The sequence below is a fragment of the Anopheles gambiae genome (genome assembly GCF_943734735.2).
Source record: "Anopheles gambiae chromosome X unlocalized genomic scaffold, idAnoGambNW_F1_1 X_unloc_7, whole genome shotgun sequence".
In the NCBI taxonomy this organism is placed as follows: Eukaryota; Metazoa; Arthropoda; class Insecta; order Diptera; family Culicidae; genus Anopheles; species Anopheles gambiae.
Window position 1 is genome coordinate 25,001 of NW_026902681.1, and position 5,000 is coordinate 30,000.

The following is a 5,000-nucleotide window of genomic DNA, read 5'->3' on the forward strand; positions in this document are numbered from 1 at the left end:
GCTAGTGGCCCGTAGAGTAAAAAGGGTACCCCCAACAAAGTTGTCGTTTGACGTTCTGGTTGCACTTTTCATCATCTAGGGTGCGTTCCTGACACGTTTTGAGGGGTTTTAGGAAAAAAAAATTTTTCGCCTACTCGAGCTCTCTGGCCCGTTCGGTGCACATTTTTGAAAAAAGCTAGGGAGCTGCCCCTAGGTTCGGGGCGTCACAAAATGTTGAAAAGTGGTCGAAAAACCACTATCCAGAATCGGATGTAGAATCGTTAGACGAACTTAAAATTGTTCTACGACACCCATCTGCGACGTTTAGTATTCGAGATATGGCCCGTCCTAGGTCTGACCGAGCAATTTTTGTTCCGCGCACTTTGTGCACCGTACACTTTGATGTTTGTATGAAAAAGTACCCTACCTAGGGACGCGTAGAGCAAATTTGTACCCCCGGGCATGTTGTCGATTGACGTTCTGGTTGCACTTTTCATCATCTAGGGTGCGTTCCTGACACGTTTTGAGGGGTTTTAGCAAAAAAAAAATTTTCGACTACTCGAGCTCTCTGGCCCGTTCGGTGCACATTTTTGAAAAAAGCTAGGGAGCTGCCCCTAGGTTCGGGGTGTCACAAAATGTTGAAAAGTGGTCGAAAAACCACTATCCAGAATCGGATGTAGAATCGTTAGACGAACTTAAAATTGTTCTACGACACCCATCTGCGACGTTTAGTATTCGAGATATGGCCCGTCCTAGGTCTGACCGAGCAATTTTTGTTCCGCGCACTGTGTGCACCGTACACTTTGATGTTTGTATGAAAAAGTACCCTACCTAGGGACGCGTAGAGCAAATTTGTACCCCCGGGAATGTTGTCGATTGACATTCTGGTTGCACTTTTCATCATCTAGGGTGCGTTCCTGACACGTTTTGAGGGGTTTTAGCAAAAAAAAATTTTTCGACTACTCGAGCTCTCTGGCCCGTTCGGTGCACATTTTTGAAAAAAGCTAGGGAGCTGCCCCTAGGTTCGGGGTGTCACAAAATGTTGAAAAGTGGTCGAAAAACCACTATCCAGAATCGGATGTAGAATCGTTAGACGAACTTAAAATTGTTCTACGACACCCATCTGCGACGTTTAGTATTCGAGATATGGCCCGTCCTAGGTCTGACCGAGCAATTTTTGTTCCGCGCACTGTGTGCACCGTACACTTTGATGTTTGTATGAAAAAGTACCCTACCTAGGGACGCGTAGAGCAAATTTGTACCCCCGGGAATGTTGTCGATTGACATTCTGGTTGCACTTTTCATCATCTAGGGTGCGTTCCTGACACGTTTTTAGGGGTTTTAGCAAAAAAAAATTTTTCGACTACTCGAGCTCTCTGGCCCGTTCGGTGCACATTTTTGAAAAAAGCTAGGGAGCTGCCCCTAGGTTCGGGGTGTCACAAAATGTTGAAAAGTGGTCGAAAAACCACTATCCAGAATCGGATGTAGAATCGTTAGACGAACTTAAAATTGTTCTACGACACCCATCTGCGACGTTTAGTATTCGAGATATGGCCCGTCCTAGGTCTGACCGAGCAATTTTTGTTCCGCGCACTTTGTGCACCGTACACTTTGATGTTTGTATGAAAAAGTACCCTACCTAGGGACGCGTAGAGCAAATTTGTACCCCCGGGCATGTTGTCGATTGACGTTCTGGTTGCACTTTTCATCATCTAGGGTGCGTTCCTGACACGTTTTGAGGGGTTTTAGCAAAAAAAAAATTTTCGACTACTCGAGCTCTCTGGCCCGTTCGGTGCACATTTTTGAAAAAAGCTAGGGAGCTGCCCCTAGGTTCGGGGTGTCACAAAATGTTGAAAAGTGGTCGAAAAACCACTATCCAGAATCGGATGTAGAATCGTTAGACGAACTTAAAATTGTTCTACGACACCCATCTGCGACGTTTAGTATTCGAGATATGGCCCGTCCTAGGTCTGACCGAGCAATTTTTGTTCCGCGCACTTTGTGCACCGTACACTTTGATGTTTGTATGAAAAAGTACCCTACCTAGGGACGCGTAGAGCAAATTTGTACCCCCGGGCATGTTGTCGATTGACATTCTGGTTGCACTTTTCATCATCTAGGGTGCGTTCCTGACACGTTTTGAGGGGTTTTAGCAAAAAAAAAATTTTCGACTACTCGAGCTCTCTGGCCCGTTCGGTGCACATTTTTGAAAAAAGCTAGGGAGCTGCCCCTAGGTTCGGGGTGTCACAAAATGTTGAAAAGTGGTCGAAAAACCACTATCCAGAATCGGATGTAGAATCGTTAGACGAACTTAAAATTGTTCTACGACACCCATCTGCGACGTTTAGTATTCGAGATATGGCCCGTCCTAGGTCTGACCGAGCAATTTTTGTTCCGCGCACTTTGTGCACCGTACACTTTGATGTTTGTATGAAAAAGTACCCTACCTAGGGACGCGTAGAGCAAATTTGTACCCCCGGGCATGTTGTCGATTGACATTCTGGTTGCACTTTTCATCATCTAGGGTGCGTTCCTGACACGTTTTGAGGGGTTTTAGCAAAAAAAAAATTTTCGACTACTCGAGCTCTCTGGCCCGTTCGGTGCACATTTTTGAAAAAAGCTAGGGAGCTGCCCCTAGGTTCGGGGTGTCACAAAATGTTGAAAAGTGGTCGAAAAACCACTATCCAGAATCGGATGTAGAATCGTTAGACGAACTTAAAATTGTTCTACGACACCCATCTGCGACGTTTAGTATTCGAGATATGGCCCGTCCTAGGTCTGACCGAGCAATTTTTGTTCCGCGCACTGTGTGCACCGTACACTTTGATGTTTGTATGAAAAAGTACCCTACCTAGGGACGCGTAGAGCAAATTTGTACCCCCGGGCATGTTGTCGATTGACATTCTGGTTGCACTTTTCATCATCTAGGGTGCGTTCCTGACACGTTTTGAGGGGTTTTAGCAAAAAAAAAAATTTTCGACTACTCGAGCTCTCTGGCCCGTTCGGTGCACATTTTTGAAAAAAGCTAGGGAGCTGCCCCTAGGTTCGGGGTGTCACAAAATGTTGAAAAGTGGTCGAAAAACCACTATCCAGAATCGGATGTAGAATCGTTAGACGAACTTAAAATTGTTCTACGACACCCATCTGCGACGTTTAGTATTCGAGATATAGCACTTTGTAGGTCTGACCGAGCAATTTTGTACTGAAATGTATGGTGAACATGTAATTCATTAAATAACATTGACTTGCATCGTGCCCTACTTCATCGGCACAGCTGTTATTGACTATCTTTAGTGGAAATGGATTGAGTTTGACCATTTTAAGCCCATTTCCTATGCCGTGCACCAACATTGTGTACCGATCAGGGAAAGTACGCTACGTACGCGTTCATGGATGTCGATGTTGGTACAAGTTGCCTTTCGGGATAGCCGTGCACCAAAACTGTGTACCGATCAGGGAAAGTACAAGACGGAGGGTGCAGCTCGAGCGTACGCGTTCATAGATGTCGATGTTGGTACACTTGCACCAAAATTGTGTACCAATCAGGGAAAGTACAACACGGAGGGCGCAGCCCGGGCGTACGCAATCATGGATGTCCATGTTGATACAATCTACGTGTACGTACCTAGTTTTTGTAGGAAAAGTTGCAATTAAGTGCTTGCATGCTTAAAATGCTCATCTCAACCGGTCACCTTTTGGCCTGCCCTTTTATAACAGAAACCTAGAAAGATACTCGAGATTTTTGTGTTTTTCCATTCGCCCGGGACGACGAAATGAGCTATGTGCACATCGTGCAGAAAATTGTCTTCGCCACGCATGTTTTTGTCCATCCACTCATATAATCACCCGCATTTGTGTTCAACACGGACGGCGCAGCCCGAGCGAACGCGTTAATGTTTATGTTTGTACACACTGCTTGTACGATTCTAGGATTTGGTAATTGCGTCACAGTGCCCGACCGTCGCGGACACCATTCTTGGACAGAAGTCCTAGTACGTAGAGTACTTTCCCTAGGTATGTGCTCGTTCGTGACTATCGTTGCGTGCTTACGGACACGCTTGGGTATGTTTACCATACAAGGTTTACTAGGGAAACCTGGGAAGGACGCTTGCCCTCCCGTCGCGGACACCATTCTTGGAAAGAAGTCCTAGTACGTAGCGTTCCTTATTTTACTTGATCAGTTTGTAATGCATTCGCTTTGTTCCATCGACTTCTGCTACTGCTCACTAAGGGGTGTTCGTTTGCGATGTGTACGATAAGCAACTGTCTATCGTAACCAGCAGTTAATCAACACTTTTTACCCAAGTCATAGCAACATAGAGTACTTTTCCTAATCGGTACACAATTTTGGTGCACCTCTAACCTCGCCGGCACTTTATCGTTACGTTTTGTGCACAACCTAGGGACGTGGTGTAAGTTTCATGATTTTTATGTTTGATTCGGTTTATTATGATTGAAAAATACGCTACGTCCCAGAAATTGGAGCTCGACTACTTCCTCCATGTGGCGAAAAAAGTTACTGGGCAACGCATAGCTTATGCCCCATTTGTACTTCAATTTTCATTATCAGGTTTGAAAAATACGCTAAGTCCCAGAAATCTGAACTCGAATACTTTTGCCACGTGGCGCCAAAAGCTACTGAGAAACGCCTAGCCTTTTACCCATTTATAATTTAGTTTTCGTTATAAGTTTTGAACAATACGCAAAGTTCCAAAAATCTGAACTCGAGTACTTTTTACATGTGCCGCCAAAAGCTACTGAGCAACGCCTAGGTTGATACATTTTTGGTACATGGAGTGTATGCATGCAGGCGTACTGCCGTGCTAGACCGGAAAATCGAACTTGCTACTAGAACGTAAAGTAATTCCCCTAGATAGGTGCTTTTGCATGCCTCTGATCGACGACCATGCAACGTGCGACACGCGTAGCTAGGCTTCCCCAAACAAATTTCCTAGAATAGCACCAAATTGCACACTTTCAGGGGTATATTTTGGTACCGTGTACCGTGCATGGTACAAGTA